The sequence below is a fragment of the Bombina bombina genome, chromosome 5, assembly GCF_027579735.1.
Source record: "Bombina bombina isolate aBomBom1 chromosome 5, aBomBom1.pri, whole genome shotgun sequence".
NCBI classification, from domain to species: Eukaryota; Metazoa; Chordata; class Amphibia; order Anura; family Bombinatoridae; genus Bombina; species Bombina bombina.
In genome coordinates, this window is record NC_069503.1 from 698,777,977 (window position 1) to 698,797,129 (window position 19,153).

Consider the following 19,153-nt stretch of genomic DNA (forward strand, 5'->3'; position numbering starts at 1 on the left):
GGGCTTTATCCCAGGCAGAGAGATGAGGGACAATACCCTGAAAATCTTACAATTAGTCAACCTAGCGCATAATACCCAACAGGGCCTGGCTCTCATCTCAGCAGATGCCGAAAAAGCCTTCGACAGGGTGGACTGGGATTTTCTCAAAGCCACCTTGTGGGGAATGAACATAGGCAATACTTTCATAGAAAAAATCTTCTCACTTTATACAGACCCAATCGCCAAAGTAAAAGCCAATTCGGTCCTCTCAGAACCGTTTAAAATTAAAAACGGCACAAGACAGGGCTGCCCCCTCTCACAAATACTGTTTGCTATATCAATAGAAGTACTGGCATGCAAAATAAGATCAAATTGTGACATAAAAGGTATATCCACTAATGAAACTGAATACAAACTGGCAATGTTGGCCGATGACATACTGCTTACATTAACAGGGTGGAAGAATAAAACTATTTCCTGGATAGGAAGAATACATGTCATAAAAATGAACATTCTCCCCCACATACTGTATGTCCTGCAGACACTACCTATTACACTAGCCAAAGATTACCTCACACAATTGCAGGGCAACATAGAAAAATGGAATTAAACCAAGAGTTCCCAGAAAAACCTTATACCTGCCAAGAGAGAGGGGGGACTGGGGCTTCCGGACATAAGACAGTATAGATTAGCAACACTGTTACAACGGATAGTAGACTGGAGTCACAATTCAAATTCCAAACACTGGATCCAGCTGGACAGGGAAATACTGCAGATAGATAATGTGGGATGGCTAGCCTGGCTACAAGCAAAGCACTGGCCAAACATCATCCATGACTTCCCATTGCTGAATGAGTTATTTCAGCAGTGGGATGCATTAAAAAATACCAGCACACATATCACAACAAAACCTGCTCCCCTGACCCCGCTCGTCGCAAATCCAGACCTCTCTTTTGTGCCTCAGACCAAAACAGATCCGGTGAATCCCCCACAACTGAGAGAATACATAATCAAAAGCATAATATCAGAGGGAAAAGTACTCCCACAATCAGACTTGTCGAATAAAATAGGTGATAGCCCACTAACATGGTTCTTGCACGCACAGCTAATCCACTACCTAAACACACATAAACTGAAGCAGAACATGACGCGACAACTGACCTCTTTTGAAGCTTTGTGCACAACGACACATTATCCTCGGCACACCATTTCATCACTATATAAGATCTTACAGACCCCCACTGCAGAACAGCTCCCTTCCTATTGCTATAAATGGCATAAGGAGCTCGGTGTAGATATCACTTACAAAAACTGGTTAAGGATCTTCCGAAACCACAAAAAAACAACAGTATCGGCCAAAGTTCAGGAAACTAATTTCAAATTCATGTCGATGGTACCTCACTCCTGTGAGAATCCAGAAGATATATAAACACGCCGGAAACCGCTGATGGAGGGGTTGCGGGGAGGCAGCAGACATGTTCCATGTGTGATGGGGCTGTGAAAAGCTTGATACCTTCTAGGGAAAGGTCATTGCATGCATCAACAAAACACTAGACACTAAAATACCAAGGGACCCAGGCATATTACTGTTTCATAACCTCCCGAACCTTAAAGACGAAATAAAACAAACACTGCTCTTCATCATGATTAACAGCGCCAAAATATTGATACCTCAAAAATGGAAATCCACAGAGGTTCCAGACATCCTAATGTGGAAACAGCAAGTAGAAAGCCTGCTTACATTGGAAAGATACTACTTTCTTAGGTTGGGCAAACTAGATATACACGAGTACATGAATATGCAATGGGATGCATACAAGGACAACTGACAAATAGCTGTACAAACTCATCCAAAGGCCCTCCCACATGGGGAAGTACGACCCATGGGCATTGAGTGAGACTTCAGGCATGCGGTGTCAGTACCTCATAACCACACACACTACACTGGTGGACCACTGGAATTACATACTTCTCAGAAGCCCTACCCTATACCCCCCCTTCCCCTCCCCTCTAACTCCCCCCCAACGTTAATAATATTTCATTAACCACTCATGTACTATAAGATGTAAAGTTTTAGATGATATTGAAATTATATTGTCAGATAAGTTGGCATTCTTTGGACTCCTGACACTAAGCATTACTATACCAACTCTGTACATAGAAATTGAATGTTTAATCTCTTACATATCTATGCCTCGCCGCCCGACTATGCCTTAAAGTTACTCGTTCCAAGGTCCAAAAGTGGCCAAAATAGCTTCCATTGGGTACGGGCGACGGCAGAATCTAGACTTAACAAGAGTTACAAACTGAGAAAAACTTGGCGAAGCACCCCCCCCCCCCCGCAAGATACCATTGTATCATACAGTTAACTTCTTACTGTAGACATCTTGGAGGCTCATGTTGTAACCAGAGCTAAGTTTGTAAGTTTGATTGTACCTTAATAAAACTCTTTAAAAAAAAAAAAAAATTAATTGCATTGTTTATTCGGCCATAGATGGGGGTCTTCAGTTTTCATATACCCTTAAAGGGACAGTCTACACCAGAATTTTTATTGTTTTAAAAGATAGATAATCCCTTTATTACCCATTTCCCAGTTTTGCATAACCAACACAGTTATAATAATATACTTTTAACCTCTGTGATTATCTTGTATCTAAGCCTCTGCAAACTTCCCCTTTTTTCAGTTCTTTTGACAGACTTGCAGTCTAGCCAATCAGTGCCTGCTCCCAGATAAGTTCACGTGCACGAGCACAGTGTTATCTTTATGAAATATGTGAACTAACACCCTCTAGTGGTGAAAAACTGTTAAAATGCAATCTGAAAGAGGTGGGCTTCAAGGTCTAAGAAATTAGCATATGAACCTCCTAGGTTAAGCTTTCAACTAAGAATACCAAAAGAACAAAGCAAAAGTGGTGATAAAAGTAAATTAGAAATTTTTTTAAAATTACATGCTCTATCTGAATCATGAAAGTTTATTTTGGTCTAGACTGTCCCTTTAATAAATCCCTATATTTTGTATACATTGGTTATCATACTAGACTGACCTTTTGTTTTTAGTGGTTTTTTTTTTGCTGGTATGATGTATATTTATTGAACTTTGCATTTACAAAAAAAGCAAAAAAAAAACTCCACAGCAAAATATGAAAATCTTATGTAGAAACTACATAGTCATCAAATGAACATGTTTGTTGCACTCAAACCAACACTTGTGAATGTTTTATGATCTCCAAAGTGCTTACTACAATTTTGCAAATGCTTATCCAGTAACCAAATATAAATATATATAACATTAAGATTTAAATCAGAATCCTTTTCTTTGGAAGGGAGGGATGGAACAAGGAAAAATTAACTTAAAAACAGTAATATGTGGACTATCCTTATTTAGTAGCTGATACAGGGAAATAAAATAGAAACTCGATTACCTTTTGCTGCAACTTCTCAAATTAGAAAGAAATATAACAAACAAAAAACTTAATCCAAAAAACATTTTCTAACAAATATTTTTATTCCCTTATTTTCCAACTTCACTGTCAGACCAGAATCTTAGATATTCCTGATGTTCTCATAATATAAACCTGCTGTTATATATTTATTAACCCACATTTACAAGGACGTCAATGGCCTAATGTTCCAAAGCTCTCCACTTAGATGAGATGATCTAAGAGGTCTGTCAAAGATAAAAAAAAAAGCCAAGTATGTAAATCAAATTGCCTAATGAAGAGGTGAGCAAAGGGAATATTAGGTGACCAAGACCACCTAAAATTTTGGGGGACACGGACTGATAAAGTAAGAGGAGGAGATATGGGACTAAAGTATGAAACATTAATGGAATAGTGAGAGGTAGGAAAATAACAACGAATAATTGAGTGTAGGATGTTTAGCTTCATGGAGTCAAAGAAAAGCATAATTTTGATCAAATTTCACAGCTCTTCTTACTTTTAGGTGACCCTCCAAATTGCATTCATCATTGTTTGCACCCCTTTGAAGAAACATATGTGGGTGTTTCATGGGTTTATGAAGTTTTTCAAATTAAATATGGAGGCATTTGGGCTTGCATCATATAAGTGGGTGCCACCAGCAAGTTTTGTCAACCGCACTAGACTTTCTTAGTTGTGCCAGAAAAAAAAAAGATATTGTTGCAAGTTTGTCTTTACCAATGTGTCCTCTCAAGCTAGATAATAAAGAATATGTACAGAAATAAAGGCCCTGTTATGGTGAATCTTCTAAATGTGTGTGAATCTAATATGAGATAAAGATCCCAGCAGCTTTAGTTTTTGGGTTAAACTGCATAATTATTTATGATACATTATGCTAATTAGCATGGCAAGTATTTAATTCCAAGAAATTGTCAACTCTTTTAGCAATATGTCGTCTTGCTAAAGAAGACATATTTGTTTCAGATTCAGGGACTTGACATTCCACTATGAGAATGATAAACAATGCAAATTAATGCAGGAAGAATCCTACAGTTTCTGGAATAAGATACTAAACAAGGCAAAGGGAAAAAATAAAATAGATATTGAAGGTCATTGGCAATGACAAGTAATAAAAGATGAAGAGACACTTAAAACTCTCAGAATATACAGAAATTGCATTACTCAAGGATACAAGTCATTGAAGGTCCATATGGTCTTTCTATCACCCTCTTCTGAACAACTTTACACAGAGCCCAGGGATTCTTACATTCATTCACTGTACTGATCCTGTCAGTTGTTTTCTGGATGTAGAGTTCACATACTTCATACAATTACTTAAAACAGTGCATTTGCAAATGTTAACCAAATCTACTATCCTGGAAATAGAAGTAACAGAAAACAAAACCCTATTTATCACTACAAAAAAACATTGTCCCTGTACTTGTCAGAATTATTCCCACTACATTTCTATCCTAAAAACCTAATATAAAAATTTCGTAGAAGCATTCCTTCTAGATATTGCTCTCTCTGCATGCAGCCTCAGCCTAGATAATGTAATCCCGTTGTACAGTAGATATGACCTCTTTTTGTGGTATCACCTCAGTTGTCAGGAATACCAACAGAAGAAAGAACATGATTTATTTGCAAAGGCTGGAATGATGCATTGGACGCAGTGAGAAATCTGTTTTAATGTCACTGAGATAAAGTCAGGTGGCTGAGAACTGCAGCACAATGCTAGATAATTAGAGCTTTTTCCGTTGTCCTAATACTTGCAGAGGGGTTTCTGTAAGTTGTGATAGATGTAGATCCCCAACCATTGATTTTTTTGTACCTGTCTGAGAATATTATGATAAAGTGGAGTTTTTTTGAAAACGAGTTGAATTACTACCGTTGCTTGAAGCCCAAGTGAAGTAGCTATCTGTAAACTGTCTAATCACAGGGACTCAGAGACCATTAGAATTAATCATACCTTTTTTTCTTTTTTCAATTCATATTGCAGAAGTGAAGGAAAAAAACAAACCCCCCCCCCCAGGTTAACAGAATTTAAAATGAGCTAGAATACAACTGGAGTGCAAAAATATTAGCGCTATAGTCTATTAATATCACTCCAGTTGAATCAATTTTGATTTTATTTTTGCACTCTTATTACAAGTTAAAAGTATATTTTTTATCAATTGAGTGAAAATCTATAGTGCGCTAACATCATGTGTTTTTCAACTCTCTTTATTCATCGACAAAGGTATCAGTATGGACACCAATACGTTTGGACTATGTGGATTTTAATCTGACTCATTAAAGGTGAAGTTTTATATTGCTGTGTCTATCTGCTTTTGGATTTATATATATATATATATATATATATATATATATATATATATATATATATATATATATATATATATATATATATATATATATGCACACACACACATACATAAAAATGCCCACACATACATGTACACCTTTGAGCCCTTCCCAATACATATGTATAAATATAATTGAAATACATTATTTAACATATTTTTGATGTGTTTTGTTATGCATATTTTCCCCAAAAGTGAAAACATGTTCAGTGCTATTTTGAGTTGTTCCTGAGCTCAACACATAACTATCCATTATCCATCAAAATTATAGGGTGCACTAAAAGGAATGCATTGAGATTCTCTGTATACCGTTTTAATGTAATGCCAGACTTTGCGCTGTACTTATTTCGCGTCAGAGCGCATTAGCGCAAGATAACACATCCTGTGTTATAAGATTGTGCTTCACTTGTAATCTAGGCCTATGTTGCATTACTTTACAACAGATATTTGCCTGATGTGGAATTGAAAAAAGACTGCTCATTCTCTTTACTGTGTGGTTGATCCCTTTGTTTTTGTAATGAAATTGTGACATTTTCAAATATTGTAGATATTACTTCTTTTCCTTGCACTTTTAACTGCTGTTTCATTTTACAAAGCTAAGGCCTAGATTTGGAGTTTGGCGGTAGCCGTGAAAACCAGCGTTAGAGGCTCCTAACGCTGGTTTTAGGCTACCTCCGGTATTTGGAGTCACTCAAAAAAGGGTCTAACGCTCACTTTTCAGCCGCGACTTTTCCATACCACAGATCCCCTTACGTCAATTGCGTATCCTATCTTTTCAATGGGATTTTTCTAACTCCGGTATTTAGAGTCGTGGCTGAAGTGAGCGTTAGAAATCTAACGACAAAACTCCAGCCGGAGAAAAAAGTCAGTAGTTAAGAGCTTTCTGGGCTAACGCCGGATCATAAAGCTCTTAACTACTGTACTCTAAAGTACACTAACACCCATAAACTACCTATGTACCCCTAAACCGAGGTCCCCCCACATCGCCGCCACTCGATTAATTTTTTTTAACCCCTAATCTGCCGACCGCCACCTACGTTATACTTATGTACCCCTAATCTGCTGCCCCTAACACCGCCGACCCTATATTATATTTATTAACCCCTAACCTGCCCCCCACAACGTCGCAGCCAGCTACCTACAATAATTAACCCCTAATCTGCCGACCGCAAAGAGCCGCCACCTACATTATAGCTATGTACCCCTAATCTGCTGCCCCTAACACCGCAGACCCCTATATTATATTTATTAACCCCTAATCTGCCCTCCTCAACGTCGCCTCCACCTGCCTACACTTATTAACCCCTAATCTGCCGAGCGGACCTGAGTGCTACTATAATAAAGTTATTAAACCCTAATCCGCCTCACTAACCCTATAATAAATAGTATTAACCCCTAATCTGCCCTCTCTAACATCGCCGACACCTAACTTCAATTATTAACCCCTAATCTGCCGACTGGAGCTCACCGCTATTCTAATAAATGTATTAACCCCTAAAGCTAAGTCTAACCCTAACACTAACACCCCCCTAATTTAAATATAATTTTAATCTAACGAAATTAATTAACTCTTATTAAATAAATTATTCCTATTTAAAGATAAATACTTACCTGTAAAATAAATCCTAATATAGCTACAATATAAATTATAATGATATTATAGCTATTTTAGGATTAATATTTATTTTACAGGTAACTTTGTATTTATTTTAACCAGGTACAATAGCTATTAAATAGTTAAGAACTATTTAATAGCTAAAATAGTTAAAATAATTACAAATATACCTGTAAAATAAATCATAACCTAAGTTACAATTAAACCTAACACTACACTAGCAATAAATTAATTAAATAAAATACCTATAATTATCTACAATTAAACCTAACACGACACCATCAATAAATAAATTAAATACAATTCCTACAAATAAATACAATGAAATAAACTAACTAAAGTACAAAAAATAAAAAAGAACTAAGTTACAAAAAATAAAAAAATATTTACAAACATTAGAAATATATTACAACAATTTTAAACTAATAACACCTACTCTAAGCCCCCTAATAAAATAACAAAGCCCCCCAAAATAAAAAAATGCCCTACCCTATTCTAAATTACTAAAGTTCAAAGCTCTTTTACCTTACCAGCCCTGAACAGAGCCCTTTGCGGGGCATGCCCCAAGAAGTTCAGCTCTTTTGCCTGTAAAATAAAACATACAATACCCCCCCCAACATTACAACCCACCACCCACATACCCCTAATCTAACCCAAACCCCCCTTAAATAAACCTAACACTAAGCCCCTGAAGATCTCCCTACCTTGAGTCGTCTTCACCCAGCCGAGCCAAATTCTTCATCCAAGCGGAGCAAGAAGAGGTCATCCATCCAGTAGAAGTCTTCATCCAAGCGGGGCAGAAGAGGTCTTCCATCCGATTGAAGTCTTCATCCAAGAGGCATCTTCTATCGTCATCCATCCGGAGCGGAGCGGCAGCATCCTGAAGACCTCCGACGCGGAACATCCATCCTGGCCGACGACTGAACGACGAATGACGGTTCCTTTAAATGACGTCATCCAAAATGGCGTCCCTCGAATTCCAATTGGCTGATAGGATTCTATCAGCCAATCGGAATTAAGGTAGGAATATTCTGATTGGCTGATGGAATCAGCCAATCAGAATCAAGTTCAATCCGATTGGCTGATCCAATCAGCCAATCAGATTGAGCTTGCATTCTATTGGCTGTTCCGATCAGCCAATAGAATGCAAGCTCAATCTGATTGGCTGATTCAATCAGCCAATCAGATTTTTCCTACCTTAATTCCGATTGGCTGATAGAATCCTATCAGCCAATCGGAATTCGAAGGACGCCATCTTGGATGACGTCATTTAAAGGAACCGTCATTCATCGTTCAGTCGTCGGCCAGGATGGATGTTGCGCGTCGGAGGTCTTCAGGATGCTGCCGCTCCGCTCCGGATGGATGACAATAGAAGATGCCTCTTGGATGAAGACTTCAATCGGATGGAAGACCTCTTCTGCCCCGCTTGGATGAAGACTTCTACCGGATGGATGACCTCTTCTTCCTCCGCTTGGATGAAGAATTTGGCTCGGCTGGGTGAAGACGACTCAAGGTAGGGAGATCTTCAGGGGCTTAGTGTTAGGTTTATTTAAGGGGGGTTTGGGTTAGATTAGGGGTATGTGGGTGGTGGGTTGTAATGTTGGGGGGGTATTGTATGTTTTTTTTTTACAGGCAAAAGAGCTGAACTTCTTGGGGCATGCCCCGCAAAGGGCCCTATTCAGGGCTGGTAAGGTAAAAGAGCTTTGAACTTTAGTAATTTAGAATAGGGTAGGGCATTTTTTTATTTTGGGGGGCTTTGTTATTTTATTAGGGGGCTTAGAGTAGGTGTAATTAGTTTAAAATTGTTGTAATATATTTCTAATGTTTGTAAATATTTTTTTATTTTTTGTAACTTAGTTCTTTTTTATTTTTTGTACTTTAGTTAGTTTATTTCATTGTATTTATTTGTAGGAATTGTATTTAATTTATTTATTGATGGTGTCGTGTTAGGTTTAATTGTAGATAATTATAGGTATTTTATTTAATTAATGTATTGATAGTGTAGTGTTAGGTTTAATTGTAACTTAGGTTAGGATTTATTTTACAGGTATATTTGTAATTATTTTAACTATTTTAGCTATTAAATAGTTCTTAACTATTTAATAGCTATTGTACCTGGTTAAAATAATTACAAAGTTACCTGTAAAATAAATATTAATCCTAAAATAGCTATAATATAATTATAATTTATATTGTAGCTATATTAGGGTTTATTTTACAGGTAAGTATTTATCTTTAAATAGGAATAATTTATTTAATAAGAGTTAATTTATTTCGTTAGATTAAAATTATATTTAATTTAGGGGGGTGTTAGTGTTAGGGTTAGACTTAGCTTTAGGGGTTAATACATTTATTAGAATAGCGGTGAGCTCCAGTCGGCAGATTAGGGGTTAATAATTGAAGTTAGGTGTCGGCGATGTTAGAGAGGGCAGATTAGGGGTTAATACTATTTATTAAAGGGTTAGTGAGGCGGATTAGGGGTTAATAACTTTATTATAATAGCGGTGCAGTCCGCTCGGCAGATTAGGGGTTAATAAGTGTAAGCAGGTGGAGGCGACGTTGAGGGGGGCAGATTAGGGGTTAATAAATATAATATAGGGGTCAGCGGTGTTAGGGGCAGCAGATTAGGGGTACATAGGGATAATGTAAGTAGCGGCGGTTTACGGAGCGCCAGATTAGGGGTTAATAATAATATGCAAGGGTCAGCAATAGCGGGGGCAGCAGAATAGGGGTTAATAAGTGTAAGGTTAGGGGTGTTTAGACTCGGGGTACATGTTAGGGTGTTAGGTGCAGACGTAGGAAGTGTTTCCCCATAGGAAACAATGGTGCTGCGTTAGGAGCTGAACGCGGCTTTTTTGCAGGTGTTAGGTTTTTTTCAGCTCAAACAGCCCCATTGTTTCCTATGGGGGAATCGTGCACGAGCACGTTTTTGAGGCTGGCCGCGTCCGTAAGCAACTCTGGTATCGAGAGTTGCAGTTGCGTTAAATATGCTCTACGCTCCTTTTTTGGAGCCTAACGCAGCCTTTCTGTGGACTCTCAATACCAGAGTTATTTTTATGGTGCGGCCAGAAAAAAGCCAGCGTTAGCTACGAGGGTCCTTACCGACAAAACTCTAAATCTAGCCGTAAGAAATTGCAATTACTCGTGGAATATGTTGTCTTAGAAAAGGCTGAGACGCAAACATTTACTGGAAAAAATATCCCAAAAAGCTTGGAAAACAGCTTTAGATAAAAAAAAGTAATATTTAATAAAGATGCACATCAATAGCCTCTTTTTACTGCAGCAGATATATTGAACAGACCACAATGTAGTATTTTCTCCCAACCAAAAACATATTTTTGCACTGTTTTTTTTTTAAAGATTTTTTACAAGATGTTCAATATTTTATATAAATAATAATGAGCAAAAATCCACAAGTGTAGAAAAGAAGTATACAATTTCCCTTCACTTAATTGTTATTAAAGACACATATTACAATAATATTTTACAGCATTTTATTATAAAATAAATGCTCAACAAAGGAGTTAAATACAACAGGACAAAGTAGCTGTACCAATCAGGATAAGCATATGCCTGTAGCCTTGCAATCAAAGATCATGTCATGCTCAGAACACCTGGTGCACCAGTGTAGCTACAGTATGCATGTTTAACCCTTCAAATTTTTACTAAGAAACATTTTTGCAATACTTAAATTGGACGGAGCATTTTATTATTTTATTATTGTATTAACATGTTCATTTAAACCACAGATTGTATTACACCTGAAAACATATCATTTTTTTTTGTAACATTTAAAACAAAGAAAAAACATAATTTATGTAAGAACTTACCTGATAAATTCATTTCTTTCATATTAGCAAGAGTCCATGAGCTAGTGACGTATGGGATATACATTCCTACCAGGAGGGGCAAAGTTTCCCAAACCTTAAAATGCCTATAAATACACCCCTCACCACACCCACAATTCAGTTTAACGAATAGCCAAGAAGTGGGGTGATAAGAAAAAAGTGCGAAAGCATATAAAATAAGGAATTGGAATAATTGTGCTTTATACAAAAAAATCAAAACCACCACAAAAAAGGGCGGGCCTCATGGACTCTTGCTAATATGAAAGAAATGAATTTATCAGGTAAGTTCTTACATAAATTATGTTTTCTTTCATGTAATTAGCAAGAGTCCATGAGCTAGTGACGTATGGGATAATGATTACCCAAGATGTGGATCTTTCCACACAAGAGTCACTAGAGAGGGAGGGATAAAATAAAGACAGCCAATTCCTGCTGAAAATAATCCACACCCAGAATAAAATTTTAATGAAAAAACATAAGCAGAAGATTCAAACTGAAACCACTGCCTGAAGTACGTTTCTACCAAAAACTGCTTCAGAAGAAGAAAACACATCAAAATGGTAGAATTTAGTAAAAGTATGCAAAGAGGACCAAGTTGCTGTTTTGCAAATCTGATCAACCGAAGCTTCATTCTTAAACGCCCAGGAAGTAGAAACTGACCTAGTAGAATGAGCTGTAATCCTTTGAGGCGGAGTGTTACCCGACTCAACATAGGCATGATGAAATAAAGATTTCAACCAAGATGCCAAAGAAATGGCAGAAGCTTTCTGGTCTTTCTAGAACTGGAAAAGATGACAAATAGACTAGAAGTCTTTCGGAAAGACTTAGTAGCTTCAACATAATATTACAAAGCTCTAACAGCATCCAAAGAATGCAATGATTTCTCCTTAGAATTCATAGGATTAGGACATAATGAAGGAACCACAATTTCTCTACTAATGTTGTTAGAATTCACAACCTTAGGAAAAAAATTCAAAAGAAGTTCGCAGCACCGCCTTATCCTGATGCAAAATCAGAAAAGGAGACTCACAAAAAAGAGTAGATAATTCAGAGACTCTTCTGGCAGAAGAGATGGCCAAAAGAAACAAAACTTTCCAAGAAAGTAATATAACGACCAAAGAATGCATGGGTTCAAAAGGAGAAGCTTGAAGAGCCCCCAGAACCAAATTCAAACTCCAAAGAGGAGAAATTGACTTAATGACAGGTTTTATACGAACCAAAGCTTGTACAAAACAATGAATATCAGGAAGATTAGCAATCCTTCTGTGAAAAAGAACAGAAAGAGCAGAGATTTGTCTTTCAAGAAACTTGCGGACAAACCTTTATCTAAACCATCCTGAAGAAATATAAGTCTTCCAGACTCTATAATATATCTCTCTAGATACAGATTTACGAGCCTGTCACATAGTATCAATCACAGAGTCAGAGAAACCTCTTTGACCAAGAATCAAGCGTTCAAACTCCACACCTTAAAATTAAGGTTTTAAGATCCTGATGGAAAAAAGAACCTTGAGACAGAAAGACTGGTCTTAACGGAAGAGTCCACAGCTGGCAAGAGGCCATCCGGACAAGATCTGCATACCAAAACCTGTGAGGCCATGCTGGAGCTACCAGCAGGACAAACAAGCATTCCTTTAGAATATTAGAGAATACCCATGGAAGAAGAACTAGAGGCGGAAAGATATAGGCAGGATGACACTTGTAAGGAAGAGATAATGCATCCACTACCTCCGCCCGAGGATCCCTGGATCCGGACAGATACCAGGGAAGTTTCTTGCTTAGATGAGAAGCCATCAGATCTATTTCTGAGAGTTCCCACATTTGAACAATCTGAGGAAATACCTCTGGGTGAAGACCATTCGCCCAGGTGCAACGTTTGGCGACTGAGATAATCCGCTTTCCAATTGTCCATACCTGGGATATGAACCGCAGAGATTAGACAGGAGCTGGATTCCGCCCAAACCAAAAATTCGAGATACTTCTTTCATAGCCAGAGGACTGTGAGTCCCTCCTTGATGATTGATATATGCCACAGTTGTGACATTGTCTATCTGAAAACAAATGAACAACTCTCTCTTCAGAAGAGGCCAAGACTGAAGAGCTCTGAAATTGCACGGAGTTCCAAAATATTGATCGGAAATCTCACCTCCTGAGATTCCCAAACCCCTTGTGCCATCAGATACCCCCACACAGCTCCCCAACCTGTAAGACTTGCATCTGTTGAGATTATAGTCCAGGTCGGAAGAACAAAAAAGCCCCCTGAACTAAACGATGGTGATCTGCCCACCATGTCAGAGAGTGTCGTATAATCGGTTTAAAGATATTAATTGAGATATCTTTGAGTAATCCCTGCACCATTGGTTCAGCATACAGAGCTGAAGAGGTCGCATGTGAAAACGAGCAAAGGAGATCGCATCTGATGCGGCAGTCCTAAGACCAAAAATTTCCATGCATAAGGCTACCAAAGGGAATGATTGTGACTGAAGGTTTTGACAAGCTGATATCAATGTTAAACTTCTCTTGTCTGACAAGGACAGAGTCATAGACACTGAATCTATTCTAGAAACCTAAAAAGGTTACACTTGTCTGAGGAATCAATGAACTGATTGGTAAATTGATCCTCCAACCATGAACTTGAAAAAACAACACAAGTCGATTCGTATGAGATTCTTCGAAAATGAGAAGACTGAGCAAGTACCCAGATATTGTCCAATAAGGAAATACCAAAAAAACCCTGTTCTCTGATTACAGAAAGAAGGGCACCGAGAACCTTTGAAAAAAATTCTTGGAACTGAGGCTAGGCCAAACGGTAGAGCCACAAAACTGGTAATGCTTGTCTAAAAAGAGAATCTCAGACACTAAAAGTGATCTGGATGAATCGGAATATGTAGATACACATCCTGTAAATCTATTGTAGACATATAATGCCCTTACTAAACAAAAGGCAGGACAGTCCTACAGTAACCATCTTGAATGTTGGTATCCTTACATAACGATTCAATATTGATAGATCCGGAACTGGTCTGAAGGAATTGACCTTCTTTGGTACAATGAAGAGATAAAATAAAACCCCAGCCCCTGTTCCAGAACTGGAACTGGCATAATTACTCCAGCCAACTCTAGATCTGAAACACATTTCAGAAATGCTGAGCCTTTGCTGTGTTAACTGGGACACGGGAAAGAAAAAAAAATCTCTTAGCAGGAAGCCTTAACTGAAGCCAATTCTGTACCTTTCTGAAACAATGTTCTGAAACCAGAAAATGAGAACGGAATTGATCAAAATTTCTTTGAAGAAAACGTAATCTGCCCCATACCAGCTGAGCTGGAATACGGTCCGCACCTTCATGGGTACTTAGGAGCTGGCTATAGGTTTTCTAAAAGGCTTGGATATATTCCAAACTGGAAATAGTTTCCAAACTGATACCGCTCTTGAGAATGAAGGATCAGGCTTTTGTTCCTTATTGTGAGGAAAGGAACGAAATGATTATTAGACCTAAATTTACCTTAGATTTTTTATCCTTTGGTAAAAAAGTTCCCTTCCTTCCAGAAACAGTTGAAATAATAATTTATTACCCTGGAAAGAAAGGGAAAGCAAAGTTGACTTAGAAGACATATCAGTATTCCAAGTTTAATCCATAAAGCTTTTCTAGCTAAAATAGCTAGAGACATATACCTGACATCAACTCTAATGATATCAAAAGATGGTATCACCAATAAAATTATTAGCATGTTATAGAATAATAATAATGCTATAAAATTATGATCTGTTACTTGTTGCGCTAAAGCTTCTAACCAAAAAGTTGAAGCTGCAGCAACATCCGCTAAAAATATAGCAAGTCTAAGAAGATTACCTGAACATAAGTAAGCTTTTCTTAGAAAGGATTCAATTTTCCTATCTAAAGGATCCTTAAATAAATTACTATCTGCCGTAGGAATAGTAGCACATTTAGCAGGAGCAGAGACAGCCCCATAACCTTAGGGATTTTGTCCCAAAAAAACTCTAATCTGTCAGATGGCACAGGATATAATTGCTTAAACGTTTAGAAGGAGTAAAAGAATTACCCAAATTATTCCATTCCCTGGAAATTACTTCAGAAATAGCATCAGGGAGATTAAACACTTCTGGAATAACTACAGGAGATTTAAAAACCTTATTTAAACGTTTAGATTTAGAATCAAGAGGACCAGAATCCTCTATTTCTAATGCAATTAATACTTCTTTAAATAAAGAACGAATAAATTCCATCTTGAACAAATACAAAGATTTATCAGCATCAACCTCTGAGACAGAAACCTCTGAACCAGAAGAACCATTATCAGTATCAGAATGATGATATTCATTTAAAAATTCATCTGAAAAAAGAGAAGTTTTAAAAGACTTTTATGTAAACTAGAAGGAGAAATAACAGACATAGCCTTCTTAATGGATTTAAAAAATAAAATCTCTTACGTTTATCAGGAACACTCTGAAAATTAGATGTTGACGGAACAGCAACAGGTAATGTAACAGTACTAAAGGAAATTTTATCTGCATTAATAAGTTTGTCATGACATGCAATACAAACAACAGCTGGAGAAACAGATACCAAAAATTATAGCAGATACACTTAGCTTGGTAGCTCCAGCAGTAGACAGCGATTTTCCTGTAGTATCTTCTGACTCAGATGCAACGTGAGACATCTTGCAATATGTAAGAGAAAAAACAACATATAAAGCAAAATTGATCAAAATTCCTTAAATGACAGTTTCAGGAATGGGAAAAAATGCCAAAGAACAAGCTTCTAGCAACCAGAAGCACTGAAAAAAATAAGACTTAAATAATGTGGAGACAAAAGCGACGCCCTTAATTTTTTAGTGCCAAATAAGACGCCCACATTATTTGGCGCCTAAATGCTTTTGGCGGCAAAAATGACGCCACATCCGGAACGCCGACATTTTTGGCGCAAAATAACGTCAAAAAATGATGCAACTTCCGGCGACACGTATGACGCCGGAAACGGAAAATAATTTTTGCGCCAAAAAAGTCCGCGCCAAGAATGACGCAATAAAATGAAGCATTTTCAGCCCCCGCGAGCCTAACAGCCCACAGGAAAAAAAGAGTCAAATTTTTGAAGGTAAGAAAAAATGAATAATTCAAATGCATTATCCCAAATATGAAACTGACTGTCTGAAAAATAAGGAAAGTTGAACATTCTGAGTCAAGGCAAATAAATGTTTGAATACATATATTTAGAACTTTATAAACAAAGTGCCCAACCATAGCTTAGAGTGTCACAGAAAATAAGATTTACTTACCCCAGGACACTCATCTACATGTTTGTAGAAAGCCAAACCAGTACTGAAACGAGAATCAGCAGAGGTAATGGTATATATAAGAGTATATCGTCGATCTGAAAAGGGAGGTAAGAGATGAATCTCTACGACCGATAACAGAGAACCTATGAAATAGACCCCGTAGAAGGAGATCACTGCATTCAAATAGGCAATACTCTCCTCACATCCCTCTGACATTCACTGCACGCTGAGAGGAAAACCGGGCTCCAACTTGCTGCGGAGCGCATATCAACGTAGAATCTAGCACAAACTTACTTCACCACCTCCATCGGAGGCAAAGTTTGTAAAACTGAATTGTGGGTGTGGTGAGGGGTGTATTTATAGGCATTTTAAGGTTTGGGAAACTTTGCCCCTCCTGGTAGGAATGTATATCCCATACGTCACTAGCTCATGGACTCTTGCTAATTACATGAAAGAAATATACAAAGCTTAACTGATCATTCTATAGAAGGAGCAAAACAAAGTCCAAAAATAGTCACGTTAATAATTCTAATTCCAGTCTAGGAAATTAAAAACGAACAGGTGCCCATAAAACCTCCATAGTTAAAAAGTTTTTTTGAGGAAGTTGTATAGCATTAAGTTGATTGCCAGCAAAACAAATGTACACTAAAGTATATGTGGAGGAAATGTCTTCAATCAGAATAAATATAGTTAAAGGTTTAATACTTTTGCACACTTATTAAACATTAAAAAAATGTCCTTACACTTTGATGTAGTGAGACAAGAACATATATACTACAAGTCAACAGATCAGTCCAACCATCTGTTTTTATCCTCCTGCACCACATATATGTAATATGTCATATAAAAAAACCTTTATATACTTGATACTTTTTCATTTAGTTTCTCAACCAACAGCAAACATTCCTCATAACTATGGTTATTGAAAATATCTATAAATGTAGATACAAATTTCTATTTCCACAAGTTTTCCCTCAGAAATGTGAATGTCAATAAAAGGGAGAGGCCTCTTTATAGATGAGCAACATTTACTGCAAATACTATTGAAAAAGAAAAACCACAATTAATGAAGTATACTGGGAAAAAAGTTTCAGGTAATTGGCTATGCTGTGAATGTGTAATGCTCGTGGGATATTTCACTATCAGACCAAACTTGGCCAGTAGTTTTCTTATCCCGGCAAAGTGGAAGAATAAGGAAATATCCCATAACAAAGTGAGAGTAAGAAGTAGACAGGGTAGTCCGTCATGGCAATAAAATGAAGGCAGAGAATGGTCAAGGACAGGTAGAGTTTCACAACAGAAAGACAATCCAGCAGAATAGCAGTTCAGGGGTAAACCAATAGAATGGTGAGGAACAGGCAGAGGTCAGCAACAAAACATTATCCAGCAGTTTAGCAGTCCAGGGGTAAACCAGGCAGAATAGTCAGACAGGCAGAGTTCAGCAATGATAAGGCAATCTGGAAATTCAAGGGTTAAACAGGCAGAGTAGTCAGACAGGCAGAGTTCAGCAATAATAAGGCAATCCATCAATTCAAGGGTTAAACATGTAGAGTAGTCAGACAGGCAGAGTTCAGCAATAATAAGGCAATCCAGCACCTAGGAGCACACACAGTAACAACTATACTTGGGCAGTGAATGTAAGTTATGCAGGTAATTACATAGGTGCCGATTCGCACCAAGGAGGAGTTCAAAGGATCCGACTTGAGTGGGGAATAGACGTGTGGCGATAACATAATCGCTGCATGCTCACAGCAACCGCCGCGTCCCTGTCAACAGCCAGAGCGATGCAAGGAGCGAAAGGATGAAAGGCTGAGTGGACCTCACTGGGGATCGAACCTGCAACCCTTGGGTTGCTACAGAACTCAGTCACAGTGCATGCTGAGCTATCTGTCCGGCAGTTTAATGTCCTGTTAATACAAATGCAAAGTTTTAACTTAATAATAAATGTTGTGTTACCACTACTATTTGCTAAGTTTACATATACTTTTTATAGAAAATGTAAATTTATATTCTCTTAAAATTATTCAATAGAATTTACCACTTCATGATTATATCAGTTGATATAATACAATATTGTTGCTTAAGTGTACTTTAGGAAGTGAACCACACAAAAGGGACTCTACTTACACATCAATAAAGCATTTACTTCAAGAGGTAAGATTTATTACTAAATAAAAAAAAAAGACTATGGGCCAGATTACAAGTGGAGCCTTAAGTAATGCTCCCACTCAAGCGGTAATTGAGCTAGAAGTAAGCTTTTTGCACTCATCGGGTTGCGCTAGTATTATGAGTTGAAAGTAAACAGTTTTCGCTTGCACGCTTAACTGACGAGTGCAAAAATTTAACCTTACAGTATTGCATGCATGTTCACGTATTCACCCATAGAAGTCAATGAGGAAAAAAACTTGGAAAAGTAAACCCCACTCTCGCGCGAGCCCGATTGCATAGTCTCAAGTCCGCTAACCTGACATGAAAATATGAATATTTCACATTCCAATGTTCTTCACGTACAAGAATATGTTCTATTTATTCATAAATATATATTTCTTCATATATCTGATGTTTTTTGGTACTATATACAATATATATATATATATATATATATATATATATATATATATATATATATAGATAAAT